The 18105-nt window shown below is 36.5% G+C and overlaps 1 protein-coding gene and 1 non-coding gene across 2 annotated transcripts in view; both read right to left on the reverse strand.

Annotated features, from left to right (window-relative positions):
- The window catches only part of ARRDC3 (arrestin domain containing 3), a 689774-nt gene that overhangs the window by 357741 nt on the left and 313928 nt on the right, over positions 1 to 18105 (reverse strand).
- On the reverse strand, positions 1062 to 1193 carry LOC126002657 (small nucleolar RNA SNORA51). Its single transcript, XR_007493336.1, has one exon. It is a non-coding gene; the product is annotated as a small nucleolar RNA SNORA51 (small nucleolar RNA).

Here is an 18105-nt window from a genome sequence, read left to right on the forward strand (position 1 = left end):
ATATCTTTTCATGTAGCGGCTATTTCCCCCATCCTTGGGATTCATTTAGTATGGAATTCTAGTAGATAAGTCTTTATTTAGAGGCCATGTAAGAAAAAAGTTATGGGAATTGTTGGTCTTGATACCTTGGCTCCCACATACACCAGTTATACATTGTGGCATTGTTCCTTTCTGTATAGGAAATTAAAATGGGAAAAGATAACATATGCAAACAAATTCTTATCTAATAGAGATAGGAACATACATTTTATACTGCAGTGGTGCCTAATACCCTGAACATCTGGCAAAGTGACTTGACTTAGACTTCAGTTGAACCCCTGAACCATGGATACCATCTTTGGAAACAAATATATGGTTTCCTACACATCAACAGGAATAAGAACTCTAACAAGGAAGTCTCCACTACCGCCATAGCATTGACTTACTCCAAAGATGGTTCTTATGACACCCTGACAACCTAGGAACATCAATAGTCTGCTTTTAGGGCAGGATTGTCTGCAATGCTACCTAATGGTGAGACAAAACCAGAAGACTTTAAATACCACATGGCCTTCAACATAAGACCTATAAAGACCAGGATCTATAATTACAAAAACTCGACAGCAATAACTGTGATGGTGAAGAACAATTACTGGGACCACAGAGAATGTTTAAGGGGTTGGAAAACCTAGTAGACTTGGAGCCTGGAGTTGGTCTTATGCCAAAATACTTCAGGGGTGAGTCTCCCTGTTTTTAGGCCAAAGGTTTTTTTTTCCAATTTATCCCATATTTTGCTGTGCCTATGCAAACTACTACTACTACTACTACTACTACTACTACTACTACTACTACTACACACACACACACACACAAATTTTTTTTTGTTTGTTTTTGGTCACACTCGGCAGTGCTCAGGGATTACCCCTGGCTCTACGCTCAGAAATTGCTCCTGGCAGGCTTGGGGGACCCACATGGGATTCCGGGATTCTAATCACCATCCTTATGAATGCAAGGCAAACACCCCACTTCCATGCTATCTCTCCGGCCCACATCTTTCTTTTTTTAGTGCATCTACTATCTTTTTTTGTCCCCAAATTCACAATACAGACCAGGCAAAGGGCCTGGGTTGAGGTGGTTATGGGGTGCATTTATGTATCTCCTCTTTCTATACAGTCAGTGTAAAGAACACAGCCTGTGGTAAGAATGGGAAGGCCTTATCTTTTCTTTTTTTTTGATTTTTATATATATGCAATATTCCCATGACCAATATCCCAAGTGTCATTTCTCCTCTCCCCACATACTTCCCTCATTGTCACATTTTGTTATAATAGTTCTCAGTATAATTATTTCTGTGACTGCACTAAATGATCCCTGTGGTGAGCTTCATGTCAGTAGCTGGACCCTCCAGTCCTCCTCTATTTTGTCTACTACCTTAAAAAAAAAGAGTGTACTAGGGACTGAAGTGGTGGCACAAGCGGTAAGGTGTCTGCCTTGCACACACTAGCCTAGGATGGACTGTGGACTGTGGTTCTATCCCTTTGCGTCCCATATGGTTCCCCAAGCCAGGAGTGATTTCTGAGTGCATAGCCTGGAGTAACCACTGAGAATCACCTGGTGTGGCCCAAAAACCAAAACCAAAACAAAAAGAGTGTACTAAAGCTTCTGCTATTGTATTAACGACTTTATTGGTGATACAATAATTTTCACAAATATAACTGCTAATGAACTCTCCTTTTCTTTTTCCAATTTTCTTTTTTTATTTCTTTTTTTCCTTTAATTTTAGATTTTTATTTTTTTTATATTTTGATAGCTTCACTTTCTGTCATCCTGAAACAAATGTATGATGATAAGTTATGCCAACTATGATACATTTTCTTTAAATACATTTATTAAAAAAGGAATAATTACACTAACAACTACCAAGACAATATTATTTTAATATATTTGCTTATTTTCACTTGGCCTCCCAATCTAAAAGTACTTTCATCGGGTTAAGTGTCATTTGGAAATTTCAAGTGAGGTTAAACAGACTTCTCATAGTTGGCCTGGACCCTGGTTGACATCCTCAACTTCTGCCTGCTTTTAGTGGAATGCTGCCCAGAGGATAAATACTGTTCTTGCAGATTTTTGCAGCTGGCATTGCTATTGCTGGAGCACGATGGAAGGAGTCCCAATTTCTTTCAACAAAGCGGAGACTTGCATGAGAGATGACAGGTCTTTAGAGCTACTTCTCAATGAGAGAGGGGCAAGGGGATTGTCACTTCCAGGAATATGACAGAAAGAAAAAGAAGAATAAAAAGCTGCTAATCACACTTAACCACAAAGGGCAATAAAAGATCTGTGATGTGACAGGGCAGAAAGCTAGTGAGAGAGTTAGTGTTCGGTGAAAAAATGGCACATTTAGGAACAAAAATTATATAAAAAAATTTTAGGGTGTGCTATTTTTCAATAATAAACATTTACATTTTAAATAAAGATGGTTTATAATACTAATAATGAATACACCAAGTAGAAATCTACAACATTAAGAAAAAATTGTGTGTTTAGTCATAGATCTTTAGAATTCATTTATTTTTAATAGTTTTTATTGTAACCAAAGTGAATTACAAATCTTTCACAGTAATATTTTAGGTACATGGTGACACTGATTCAGGGGCATTCCCATCACCAATGCTTTCCTCCCTCCACCCCTGTTCCCAGCATGCATCCCATATCCCCCTTCTTTGACCCCCGGGCTGCTAGTATAAATGGTTCCCTCTGTGTCTAGCTATTTGTAGATTGGATATCGATTCTGTTGTCTTTGGCTTTAGATTTGGTGTTAAAGTATGATCATTTTTTATTTCTATTTAATGTTAATAAGACTGTTTGGTCTTGGTACCATCCAATTTTTCCCCCTCAATTTATGCGGCAGAACAAGATGATTCAAGTTATGTGTTTCTGTTTGAAGGAAAAAAAAACAAAAAAGCAAAAATCAAACAAACAAAAAACCAAAAGGAGTCTATCTAGACGTTATAAATGTGAATTTAAGAGAAAAAAGGGCAAAAGCAGAAAAACGTAACAAAAAGACAAAAAATACACAAAAAAACCCAAAAACCAGACAAACGAAAACAACAAAAAACTACAATGATAAAAAATCAAACAAAAAACCTGAAAAGCACCATAGTAATAAAGGCAACAATTAAATAATAACCACAAGCCTGAAATAAAAGAAAAAAAAATTGTGCTTCTCTTTTTTTTTTTTTTTTTGCATAGTAATATGCACAGTAAATATTGGGGAGATTAGAAAAGGAATTCCCTAGGCCTAAGAGATACAGGGTTTCTTCACTCTTAAAGTATACTGTCATGGGAATAACTACAGGCTCCGTACATGCTCTTTTTCACTCTGCTAGATCTTTTTATGGTGTCAGGAAACTTTCTGATCAGTTGTGGATAATAAAATCAGGTCTCTGTAACTAGGGATCTTGGTATTTGCACAGGTCATAGAATGAAGCCTAGTTCTGTTCTATCATTGTTGTTTTAATCAGTCTTCTGTAATTGGTGGTCTTGGTTTTTGTACCAATCCTAGGATGAAGCCTAGGATAGAGTCTTTCTTATGTTTCTAAAAGTTCTGCTCAGCTGCAGTTGTCTTACTCAGATCTCTGGAATTAGAGATTTTGGTTTTTGTACAGATCATAGGCCAAAGCCTATGCTAGTGTCTTTCTTATGGTCCCAAGATAAATTTTGCCCAGTCATGGTTGTCACAGTCAGTCTTCTATAGTTAGCAATCTTGGATTTTGCACAGATCAAAGGATAACATGTCTTCTAATTTCATCTTATCATTAGGTGTTGAGATAAGACAACCTGTTCTTAGATCAAGTTGTTGCATTTCCTCATTCATTGTCAGGATGTCATATCAAAACTGGCACATTTTGGTGTCAGAGCAGTATTAAGAATGTCCCAGAGGGTGTTTGGTTCCTGGAGTGGTTGCTGAGAACTGTGTCAGTTCTATGTCTGAGATCTAGGATTCAGGATTGGATGGTTGCTGTCTAATCACATGGAATTTATGTTGGGTCCACATGACATATATTCAGGGTGGGAGGTGCCCCTCTATTGTAAAATGTATGAGTCTTATTCCTAGTGGATAAAACCTTATTTCTATCACAAAACTTCCCAATATTTAGAATAACTTTGCAAAAAGAAATGGTGCTATATTATATTGCTGGTGCATTTGGGGGTGAGCGTATCAGGCTCCATAATCTCTATGCCCTGGTTTTGACCTGAGATTTTATCGCAGGCAAGACTTTTTCCTGAAGGTTTTTGTACCAAGCAAAACCAAAACAGGTAAATTTAAGAAAGAGAAGAAATATATATATATATATATATATATATATATATATATATAATAGAAGAAGTAAATAAAAATAAATTAAGAAAGTAATTAAGGAAAAAAAGTGATTTAGGAGACTTCCTTACATTTGGGGATAAACAGATTAAGTGGTAGTATTACAGAGGTATTACATATATAAAAGAATTATTGGCTTCCCTGTTGTCTTTTGAGATATTCTTGTGGGAGGTGGAATCCAGGCCACATATTCATCACATACCCTGGTCTTGTTGAGTTTGAGAAAGGATTTGTGGCAGAAACGTATTGGGTTGAGTTCTTGCACTGGGGGTCCTTCTTGAGCTGAATCTGGTATCAAGCAATAGTCCACATTTGGGGGTTTAGAAGGATGGCCACAGAGCATGAGTCAGCAGGAATATTGGTTGTAGTTTATTGCCTGGGGACAAGATGTAGGGCTGAGAGGTTGTCCTTTCATTTGGGAGCTGGGTGATGCTTATTGAGGCAAGAGGTGGTTCTCATTACCTAATGAGTTAAGAACTGAGGGTAAAGAGCTTTAAGTTAGGAGGGAAATCGAATCAGGAATGGGGGGGGTGAAGAGATAGTAGGATTTCTGAAGGAGGGAGAAGTAACAGTATATAGGAGGGGATATGTACACTTTAGACATGGATTGTTTAAAATTTAGGTTTGGCACTCAGAGAGGAGTTCTCTGTCTATGTATGTACTTATGCCTACATTAAGACATACATTAGGGGCCAGGAAGGTGGTGCTAGAGGTAAGGTGTCTGCCTTGCAAGAGCTAGCGTAGGATGGACCGCTGTTCGATCCCCCGGCATCCCATATGGTCCCCCCAAGCCAGAGGCGATTTCTGAGAGCATAGCCAGGAGTAACCCCTGAGCGTCAAACGGGTGTAGCCCAAAAACCAAAAAAACAAACAAACAAAAAAAGACATACATTAGTGATCTATTCTTAAGTTGTTTTCAGAGGTCTGACCCTAGTAGGATGGGTCTGAGCTCTTAAGGGGTGGTTGACATAAGATAAATAATTAGTTTAGGAAATTAGCTTATAAAAGAGAGGAAGGGATAACAAAATATAAGAGAGAGGAGAAAAGAAAAAAATAAATACAGTAAAAATAAATTTTAAAAATTAAGTAAGTAAAATAACAGAGATTGGGATGATATGTCAGAGTTGGGAGGTTTTTTCCCAATTTCTAAGCGCTTTATCAGTGATGGGGTTAGACCTTGATAAATGAAGGTTTCTGGGTTAGATATTGGCTGGAACATTTTAGGATACACATAGGTTTCATATCTTTAGTACTAAGCAATGTGGTAGTTAGGCCTACCTATGTTGGTGGCTACTTTATGTGGTATTGTCCTCTGCATCTTATGTATTGAAGTTCCTTTCCTAAAGAGAAACTAACCCTGTGGGCTTTGTTTGACATAGATTGAATTGATGATGATGATGAAGAAGAAGAGAAAGAAGCAAAGAAGAGAAGGAAAGAAGTAGGTAAAAGAGAGAGAGAATTTTTTATTTAAACCATTGCCATTTACAAAGTTATTTATAATTGAGTTTTATAATTACAGTGTTTCAAGAATAATTCTACAATCAGTTTCAACCTCTCTCCACCAATAAATAATCTCAGAGTGTATACTATGACACTGACCCCCACCCAGCCTGCAGACATAAAAGGACAGATTTAAATTTTGGTTGATAAAATTGAGTCTCATTATTTTATTGTAGTTGACTCTAGCTTGGATATTTAGGCCTGTCCTTTGTAAGACCACCAATGTGCCTGTGACTTCTGGACCCATCTCCCCTTCCTTTCATATTTTTATTTCTTCTCCTCTATTCATGTACTTTTCTTCTCACTATACTCAGGGGACCTAGAGTGTTCTTGATAAATCCCACTTTAAACCATTCATTTCTCCATGCAGCTTTTTTAAATGCCACATATAAATAGTATCATTTTGTATTTATTCTTTTCTATCTTACTTCATTTAACATAATATCTTACAATTCCATCTCTGTTGCAGAATATTACATTATTGCACCATTCCTTATAGCTCTGTAGTATTCCACTGTGCACATGTACCTCATCAGCATGATCCACTAGTTTGTTGTTTGCGTCCCACCAACTGCTTACTGTGATGAATAGTAGTGTGCATACATACTTTTGGATAAATGTTTTTCTGTCATAGGGATAGATACCAAAAGTGGAATTACTGAGTCATATGATAGATTCTAAGTTTACTGAAAACCCTCTAAATTATTTTTACTGTTGGGTTTTGTTTCCTGATTCAACCCTCTACTCTTTTGGGTTGCCTTTTATGGAAGAGTTTAGTTCACTGACATTCAAGAAAACTATTGACATGAAGGCTGTTGTGCCATTATATTGCATATGGTTGTTGCAGTTAAAATTGGTTATTTGGTGGGGCCAGAGATATAGTGCAGTGGTAGGGCCTTTGTCTTGCATACAGCTGACCTAGGAAAGACCTGTGTTCTATTCTCAGTGCCTATATGGTTCCCCAAACCAGGAGTGATTTCTGAGCACATAGCCAGGAATAACCCCTGAGCCTCACTGGATGTGGTCAAAATAACAACAACAAAATAATTGATTATTTGGTTTATATAAGCAGTCTTTGAGTAGTTCATTTAGAGTTGATTATCAGAACATTATCACAAATGCTGCAAGTTCTTTTCTTATTATGCTTTTATAATTCTTCCTATATAAATGAAAAGTCTTTTGGGTAGAAATTATTTTATTAAATAATTTTAATATATTATTCCACTCTTTTCTTGCCGAACAGTTTTATATGAGAGATCTGGAGTGATTCTTATGTTTTTTATTTTATATTTTAAGGATTATCTTTACTCCTACAGCTGTAGGAAGTTCATTCTTCTCTACTTTTGCCAATTTTATTGCTATATATCTTGGTGTTCTGTTTGGATCTATTTTGTAGTACTCTTTTCATCTGTTGGATTTGTGCATTAGCCTCTCTTCATAGAGTGGGGAAAATATTTTGATAATATATCTCTCACTACTTGTCCTTCTCCACTTCCTTTTCCTCCCCTTTAGGTATTTCTATAATTCAGAGATCATTTCTTTTGTCTTTGTTCATTAAATATCTTAGATTTTTCTATTCTTATGACTCTCTTTTTTTTTTTTTTACTTCTTTATTAATGCTGGCTTAGAACTTGTCTTTATGTTTGTTCCTATGGTTCTCTGCCTGTACAATTCTGCTATTATGGCTTGATAGCATGCTTCTTGATTCCATCAGTTTCATTTGTATATATATATATTTTTAATATTTGAAAGAATTCTTCTTTGAGTTGGTTGAATTGCTCATCTATCAATTGCTTAATATTGCTGGCTCATGCCTCCTTGATATCTGTTGCTAAAGCATTAAGTGTTGATTTTAGGTCCTCATTGAACAGGGTTAGGCATTTTGATGGGCTTGGAAACTTGCCCATATTTCTCTTCATTTTTGCAGCTGCATTGGTCTTTGTATTGTCCCCATTGTTCATTGAATTTTGTGAATGGAGTTTCAGGTTCTCAGTAGAAAGTTATCTATTTAATTAATTGATTAGCCACAAAAGGTTGCTACTTATAAAAAATATGGAACACTTCACAAATTGGTGTATCATCCATAACAATCTTTAACATTCTAATTTTAGTATACATCATGCTGAAGTGAGCACTGCTTATAATTCTTTAGATAAGTTAACTAAGAAGGATAAAACAGTTTTGAAAAGTTTTGGACATTTTATCTATCATGTGAATTAATTCCAATTTTATTTAGATTGTTTTCTGTGTAGAATTAAATTAAAAATGCTTTAGTCTCAGGAAATTCTAAATCAGGTCTAAGGCCAGAAAATGGCAAAATTTTAGTTACTCAATGAGAGTCTTATTAAGAACTGCATAATGTAGTAGATACAGGGTCACTGGAATAGAAGCCATTCATTCTCAGTCTTAATTATGTAAAGCCATCAATAATCAATTGAAAATCTTTATGAGATCTTTTTTAGAGTAATTAATATGCTCATAGATTAGATTTGGTTGTGAAGATGCTAAAGAGAATTAGCAGTTTAGGAAGGTCAACAAAATCTTCAAAGAAGGAGAAGCAACTTTCTTGGGGTGAGGGAGATTTATACAGTGTATTATTGATTTGGCCTTGCTAGGGCAGTGATGAAGAGCAATTCTTCCTTGTTAATGATGTACCATTGTTCTCTATGATGCACGTGCTGCCTGTGTTATCATGTGCCATAGTAAACACCAGTTAAGTGTGAGCAGACCAGGAAGTTGACTGTAACTTTTCCTGAAAACAAAGAAGTGGATGAATTGAACTGATGCATCTGATATTTTATGTTTGTGCACTTTACCTCTCATTGGTCTCCCATTAGAAAATCAGCCATGGAATTGTCCTATACTTGGCCTTTCCTGTCCTTCCATAAGCCTCTACCCTCATTAAATTTTGTCTGGGAAAATGACAAAATCTGCCCTCTTGTATATTCTGTATCTCAAGAGTCAAAGAACACTGGGGACTACCACTGATTCTTCTAATATGCAATGTAGTTTTATTCTTACTGTTGATCCTTCACCCTAATTTCCCTCTTTAAATCTGAGAATTTATCACAGGAGACATTATTCTTTTTTTTTTTTTTTTTTTTTTTTGGTTTTTGGGCCATACCCGTTTGATGTTCAGGGGTTACTCCTGGCTATGCGCTCAGAAATTGCCCCTGGCTTGGGGGACCATATGGGACACCGGGGGATCAAACCAAGGTCCGTCCAAAGCTAGCGCTTGCAAGGCAGACACCTTACCTCTAGCGCCATCTTCCCGGCCCCGACATTATTCTTTTTAAGTATCATTGTGTATCTTAGGATCTGAGAAGTGAAATGCATGTCTTGTAAGCTGGTTATCATGAAAGTTAAGCAGTAAAACATTCTCACTGTGAAAATATTTTGCATAAAGAATATTTAAAGAAGAAAAATCAGTAGCAATTGTGATAGTCTAAATGCCTCTTCTTACAACCACAAACATTTTTGACTCTGAAGATGTTGCAGTGACTGAAATGCTGAGAAATAAATGGGTTATGCTATAAACCTGTTTTTATCCCAAATAACTGGAGGATTTCTAAAAAATTGTTTCACGTGTAATTTCTTTTTTAAGAAATAATTTTTACACATGTAAGTATTTACTTTAGGCTATCTCTAAAATTAATTGGCACTCATAATGATAACCTCAAACAGTAAGAACTACTAGAACAAATCACTTTAACTTTTGTTTTATAGTTTTAGTATTAATAGAATGGATTTTCAGAAAAAAGATAGAGTGATATTAAATGGTTAATTTTACTTAAAGGTTACATCTATTTCAGATTCACAATGATTCTAGTTCAGTTCACAATGTCTCTTATTTGACTTTTTTAGTTTATATGGGACTTTACTATACATGTAGAGCAAGAATATAACCTTATGTTATAGACAAAATTATCTTGATTTATAGGAAGTACATGTGATAATGAAATATTTAAAATGCAAATAGAGAAATACTTTTCACTTCAATATACTGAATGTGTTCAAGTCTACTTGGCATAAGGAAGCCAAGTAAGAAATTATGTATTTAAGGATGGCAAGCTACCCAGTCACCTGGAACATCATATCACTTACCAATGCAGAAGAAAAATTGAAAATGCCCCGAATAAAGGCAAACAGAATAAAATGTGCCAATCTAGACCATCAAAAATATGGAGAAATTGTGGGCTTGTTAAATTTTATATCAAAACAATAATGTTTCACTATATGTGTATCGCATTAATATACATAAAATGTATATGTTAAAATATTCTTAGTAATAATTTTGACACTATCATATTTTACATATTCATTAATACATACCCATACATTTACATATATACTTAAATGAATGGATAGATATAAACTTTTGTCACTAAAGAAAGAGACAATTATAATTGCTTTATAAAACAAAGTAACAGGTTAGAATGTAATGATGGCTTTATACAGTAATAATGAAGTATATACCTTTATATATAATATATAAAATAGGAGAATTGAATAAAAACAATAGTAAATTTCCCTAATTTTAACCAGTTAATTAGCTATTAAGTCTATTGGCAAAATCAGTTGGTCTGAAATATTCTATGAAGCAGAAAAACTTTATTAATTCAAAAGGAAACTTTCTTACATGTCTTTCAAGAAGGATGCATTCTACTTAAAAATCTACTTAAAATAAGAATTAAAATTTATTTATTTATTTTTATTTAAGTACCATGATTATAAACATGATTATAGTTGGGTTACAATCACAAACAGAACATCCCCCTTCACCAGTGTAACATGCCCCTCTCCCAATGCTCCCCTCCCCCTTCCCATCTCCTGCATATATTTGAAACAGGCATTCTACTACAGTTATTTGTTTTTAAGTTCAGTAAATTTTTTTTCTTAAAAGGTAAGGGTTAAAAAAAAGAAAAATAGTAAAGGTGTGACAGTGGCAATCACCGTTGTTTGCAAAGGCCCAGAAAAATATGGGGAAAACAAAAAAAAATCCTTGGCCTTAATACAAGAAGGCCTCACCCCGAAGTTTCTTGGAAATTTTATTTTAATATATAAAATATTTATTAAAATTAAAAAATTAAAAATCTACTTAAAAATTGGACTGACAAGATGAGGATTCTTATCACTAGATAGAAGTAGGTATGTGTGAAAATTTGCTAGAAGTCAGATGTTACCCTAAGACCTGTATATGCTCTGCAGTCTAGTCCTCTTCAACTGATGGATCTGACCAATCATCAGCAACTCATGCTTCCCAAATTCTATTTCTTTCTAATAGTTTGATCAATGTGAATTCTTTCTGTGCAGATATGAGAATCTTGAATACAGCACAACTTAAATGTATTTATTGTACTGTAGTGTCTTAGTTTAAATGAGTTTATTGCCTTAGAAACCTTAAAATGTCTTTCTGTCAGACTTGACTTTTTATATATCAGCTATCTTCCATCTAAAAACTGTGTGCAATGAGATTTATGAATTACAACGTTTTCTATTGAATCCATAAAATTTCATATTTTTGCATATTTTAAACTTTTACTTATAAGAATTCAAAATGTAATTGTTTATTTTCTTTAGGTGTAATGAATCAGAAGTTTTGTTTTATATAGAAAATATTATCTATAAACCAGTATACAGCCCAAAACAAAATATATATTTCTATAAAAAAAAAACCCTACTAGTTATAAGCTACTCTAAATGCCTACTACGAAACCAGCAGTCTTACTTTTTTATTCAATAAAATAACTATTACAGGAGCCGGATAGATATCACAGTGGTAGGGCATTTGCCTTGCACGCAGCCGGCCCAGGAAAGGATGGTGATTTGAATCCTGGCATCCCATATGGTCACCTGAGCCTGCCAGGAGCAATTTCTGAGCTCAGAGCCAGGAGTAACCCCTGAACGCCACAGGTGTGACCCAAAACAAGAAAATATATAAAATAACTACTATAATCTAGCCCTACAGTTCAGCACCAGCCAGCCTTAAAAAGGGCCCTCTCCATTAAATAAAACCTTAATTATAATTGGCTGGCTAAATCTATCACACCATCCCTTCTTCCTCCCTGGAAAACTTGGGATAGAGAGTTGTTGGCAGTTTGAAGAGGCAGTTGAAGCAGCAATCAGACCGTACTCTTTCTACCCCTAGCTACAGCTTTTCTCCCTGATTTGGACAGACCTTTGGATACATTGGACTATATCCTTTTACTTTATCTGTTCCTTTCACCTGGCTTTCAATCTGACCTTATCCTGATTTCAAACCCATTTATCTCTCCCTCTTTATCTCTCTCCTGGTGTAACCGTTTGTCATAGGCCACTGGATTCTCTAATAAAAAAGATTAAAATATTTGTCAGAGTCTTGCATGCCAGGCCCTGTGGACAAAAGCAGCTTGGTCCCATCTCTGGCAGCTTGGTTTTGACACTATAAAACCACAAGTTTTTCTTTTTTTTTCAATACTATAATTTTATTATAACAAATTGACTTAAATTATATTTAATATATTTATATAATTTACAGTAAGGCTCAATTGTAGAAAAATAGGTATGTATATTATTTCATATCAGTGTACAACACAGACTTAATAATGCTTATGCAAGTAGTCTTTTATTTTTAAATGACTGTTCCAAGGGTAAGATAGTAAAGCCTTTCAGCTACTTTCCTTTGAAATACCTGAATTGGATTTAATCCCTGGTATCCCATATGGTTCCCAAGCTCTGCAAGGTGTGATCATTGAATGCAGAGCCAGGAGTAAGTCCTAAGTGTGGTGCACTAAAGAAGTGAAATAAATAAATATTGTCCTGACTCATGTATTGCTAAATTTGACACAGTATCTAATTTACCATCACTGGTTTGTCAATAGGCATTGCATGACTCTTTCTGTTTTTCTTCTATTACAGTTGAGCTTGTTTATTTATAATTCATACACTGTAATATTCACATTTTAAAAAGTACAGTTTGACAATTTGTGATAAATGTATTAACACAATCATGTACAAAATAGTTCTGTACTGAAAGCTTTTCACTGCACTTTTGTAGTTCAAGAAAAAATTTTCCTCAAATATTTTTGTGCTAGTGATCAATATTAGTGATATTATTCGATCATCAGTAATTCTTTGTGACTAAAAAATTTCTAACTGAATGAATGAGGAAAGATATATCTTTAAAAATTAATAAAATAGAGAGCCAGACAGCCCGAACCCAGCGGAGAAGGGGCCTGGGGAGCGTCCCGCCCAGAGCCAGGAAGCCCGAACCCAGCGGAGAAGGGGCCGGGTGAGTGCCCCTTGCCCTCGGGGACCCCCGCCCAGAGCCAGACAGCCCGAACCCAGTGAGAAGGGGCCGGGTGAGTGCCCCTTGCCCACGGGGACCCCCCCCCAGAGCCAGACAGCCCGAACCCAGAGGAGAAGGGGCCGGCAGAGGCTTGGAGGGGGCGGAGCTCCATAAACTCCCAGAGAGAGGAGGGAGGACAGAGAGCTAGGCTCAACAGCGCCAGCAACCATTGTGGCCAGGAGTGGAACTGCACCGCTGACTGAAACAAGGAACAGAAAAGAATCCTAAAGGCAAGGCAAGGCTGACAGCTAAGTAGCAAAGGGGAGAAGAAAGAGCTAAGTCCAACAAGCTCACCCAACAGCCCCCCCCTAGAACCACCCTCAGGAAAGGGACCCATCTTCACACCACAGGGGACCAAAGCAGGCCGAAATTAGAAGCTACAGCACTCCAAAGCACACTATTAAATACAAAGAAATATGCGTAAATCAAGGAGATCCCTAATATCTGGAGACACCATGACAAACCCTAGCAAGTTTCCGAGCCCACCAAAACACATAGATCCAGGGGAAGAAGACCTAAAAGCGGCCATGAGGAAGGAAATGCAAGAATTAATAAAAGGAATCAAAGAAACCCTAGCTACTGAATATAAGAAATCCTTGGATGAGCGAATCAGCCAAATTAAAGAAGAAATGTCAAAGAACATGAGAGAGTCCATACAAAAAGAAATGAAGGAATTAAAAGACAAAATAACAAGCCTTACGAGCAGAAACACAGAGTTAGAGAAGCACATTGAAGAACTCGAAGAAAAACTGCAAACAAAAAATGATCAAGAAACCAACAAAGAAATAAAAGGCAAAGCACTGGAAGGAAAAATCCAATATTTAATGAACAAGGACAAAAGAAACAATCTAAGAATCGTGGGTATACCAGAAGGGGAGGAAATAGGGAAAGGAGAAGAACAGGTAGTCAGGGAGATAATAACAGAGAACTTTCCCACCCTCTGGAAAGAAAACTCAGGACAAATCCAGGAAGCCAAGAGAATCCCTAATAAAATAGATCCGAATAAACCAACACCAAGACATATAATAATCCAAATGGCAAAAAACAAAGAGAAAGAGGAACTCCTTAAAGCAATAAGGGAGAAAAAAACCCTCAAGTACAAAGGAAAGGACATAAGAATCAAACCAGATCTCCCATTTGAAATAATCCAAGCAAGAAGACAGTGGAATGTCATATTTAAACGACTGAATGAAAGAAATTTCCAACCCAGGGTCCAATACCCAGCAAAACTATCATTCATATGGGAGGGCAGACTAGAAACATTCTCAAACATGAACGAACTTGAACTATTTGTGCAAACTAAGCCGATCTTAAACGACCTACTCAGAGACGAATTATACAATCCAAACCCCCGATTGTAACATCAACCACTCCACACAATACAACTGCACAACAGTCCTCTCTCTCAATAATTTCCCTAAATGTTAACGGACTAAACTCACCAATAGAAAGACACATAGTAGAGAAATGGGTTAGGAAAAATAAACCAGACTTCTGCTGTCTCCAAGAAACACACCTACAACTACAGGATAAGCACCGGCTTAGAATAAAGGGATGGAAAGTAATTACACAGGCCAATGGAAAACAAAAAAGAGCAGGGACAGCCATTCTTATATCAGACCAAATTGCATTCAATCTCAAGAAAGTGATCAAGGACAAAGACGGTCACTACCTACTGATCAGGGGAACATTAGATCAAGAAGTACTAACTCTGGTCAATATCTATGCACCTAATATAGAGCCAGCAAAATATGTGAGGCAACTGCTCACAAACCTGGAGAAACACATGAAGGGAAATGTGATAATAGTAGGGGACCTCAATACTCCACTATCACCACTAGACAGATCCACCAAACAGAAAAATAGCAAAGCAATAAGAGACCTAAATGAAAAATTAGAAGATCTAGGGCTAATAGACTTATATAGAGCCCTCCATCCCCAGAAAGCAGAATACACATTCTTCTCAAGCCCACATGGATCCTTCTCCAGAATTGATCATGTCTTAGGACACAAAGCCAACCTATATAAGACCACAAATGTAAGGATCATTAGAAGTACCCTATCAGACCACTATGCAATAGATGTCAAAATTGATGTCAAGAAGAAACAATGGAGAAAAACTAATACCTGGAGATTAAACAACATGCTGCTCAACAACAGCTGGATCAAAGAACAACTCAAGGAAGAAATAAAAAGATTCCTTGAGACAAATGATAATGAGGAGAAAACTTGTCAAAATTTGTGGGACACAGCAAAAGCAGTAATTAGGGGGAAACGCATAGCAATACAGGCCTATGTCAAGAAACAAGAAAACAATAAAATCAACAGTTTAAATGATCACCTCAAGGAATTGGAACAGCAGCAGCAGAGAAACCCAACCACGTCCAGAAGGCAAGAAATAATAAAAACTAGAGCAGAAATAAACAACATAGAAACTAAGAAAACAATACAAAAAATCAATGAGACCAGGAGTTGGTTTTTCGAAAAAATAAACAAGATAGACAAACCACTGGCAAAACTCACCAAAAAAAGAGGGAAAACACCCAAATCAGTAGGATTACAAATCAAAGGGGAGAGATTACAACAGAACCCCAAGAAATACAACATATCATGAGATCATATTATGAACAACTATATTCAACTAGGCTAGAGAACCCAGCAGAAATCGACAGATTCCTAGAAAAATGCCATCTTCCAAGACTGGAAAAGGAAGAAATAGAAAGCCTAAATAGACCAATCACCTCAGAGGAAATTGAAGATGTAATTAAGAAACTCCCTAAGAACAAAAGTCCAGGCCCAGATGGATTTACAGGTGAATTCTACCAAACATTTCAAGAAGACCTACTACCACTTTTCCATAGGCTCTTCCAAACCATTGAGAAAACTGGAATCCTCCCCAATTCCTTTTATGAGGCCAATAGCACACTCATTCCCAAAGATGGCAAAGACACCACCAAAAAAGAAAACTACAGACCAATCTCACTAATGAACATAGATGCAAAGATACTCAACAAAATCTTAGCAAACCGAATCCAGCACTTCATCAAAAAGATCATACATCATGACCAAGTGGGATTCATACCAGGAATGCAAGGTTGGTTCAACATACGCAAATCAATCAACATTATACATCACATCAACAACAAGAAAGACAAAAACCACATGATCATATCAATCGATGCAGAGAAGGCATTTGACAAAATCCAACACCCTTTCATGTTAAAGACACTCAGCAAAATAGGGTTGGAAGGATCCTTCCTCAAGATAGTTACAGCTATCTATGAAAAACCGACAGCCAACATTATTCTTAATGGCGAGAAACTAGAAGCATTCCCACTAAAATCAGGCACTAGACAAGGATGTCCACTCTCTCCGCTCTTATTTAATATAACCTTAGAAGTCCTAGCAATAGAAATCCGACAAGAGAAGGGAATCAAAGGAATCCAAATCGGGAAAGAGGAACACAAACTATCTCTATTTGCAGATGATACAATGATATACATTGAAAACCCTAAAGAGTCCACAATAAAACTCCTAGAAATAATCAACCAATATAGCAAAGTAGCTGGATACAAAATCAATACACAAAAGACAGTAGCATTTCTATATACAAACAACGAAGTCGAGGAGAGAGAGATTAAAAACACAATTCCATTCAAAATAGTATCTAAAAATATCAGATACCTAGGAATCAACCTTACAAGGGAAGTCAAGGACCTATACCAGGGAAACTTCAAAACACTTCAGAAAGAAATTGAAGAGGATCTAAAGAAATGGAAGAATATCCCATGCTCATGGATAGGTAGAATTAACATAGTCAAAATGACTATCCTACCCAAACTACTATATAGATTTAATGCAATCCCTATCCAAATTCAAACACCCTTCTTTAAAGAAATAGAACATTCAATCTCAAAATTCATCTGGAACCACAAAAGACCCAGGATAGCCAAACAAATACTAAAACATAAGAAGCTGGGTGGCATCTCCTTACCTAACTTGAAACTATACTATAAAGCCATAGTAATCAAAACAGCATAGTACTGGAACAGACACAGAACCTCAGACCAGTGGGTCAGGACAGAATTCCCAGACATAAACCCCCAGATATACAGCCATCTAATATTTGATAAAAGAGGCAGGAACTTGAAATGGAACAAAGAAAGCCTCTTCAACAAATGGTGTTGGTACAACTGGAAAACCACACGTACGAAAGTGAAAATTGACCCATACCTCACTCCATATACAAAAGTCAACTCAAATTGGATCAAAGACCTTGAAATCAGACCCGAATCTATAAAGTTTATCGAGAACAAAATAGGTAGAATACTCGAAGACCTATATATCAAAAAGGTCTTCGAGAATGGAGCACCAATGGCAAGAACTTTAGCATCAAACATAAACAAATGGGACTACATCAAACTTAAAAGCTTCTGCATGGCGAAAGAAACCTTACTTAATGCAAGAAGACAGTTAACAGAACGGGAAAAAATCTTTTCACTCGACATATCAGACAAAAGACTGATATCTAGAATATACAAAGCACTCAGAAAGCTGAGCCCCCCAAAACCAAATAAAGCCATAAAAATGGGGAGATGAAATGAATAGACACTTCTCTGTGGAAGATACAAGGATGGCCAACAAACACATGAAAACATGCTCCACTTCACTCATCATCAGAGAGATCCAAATCAAGACAACAATGAGATACCACCTTACACCAGTAAGGATGGCTCACATCAAAAATAACGGGGACAATCTCTGTTGGCGGGGATGTGGTATGAAGGGAACTCTCATCCACTGAAGGTGGGAATGCCCCCTAGTCCAACACCTATGGAGAACAGTCTGGAGAGTGCTCAAAGAACTCAGAATTGAGTTGCCATTTGACCCAGCAATTGCTCTCCTAGGTATATACCCC

Source organism: Suncus etruscus, chromosome 2 (genome assembly GCF_024139225.1).
Source record: "Suncus etruscus isolate mSunEtr1 chromosome 2, mSunEtr1.pri.cur, whole genome shotgun sequence".
NCBI lineage: Eukaryota > Metazoa > Chordata > Mammalia > Eulipotyphla > Soricidae > Suncus > Suncus etruscus.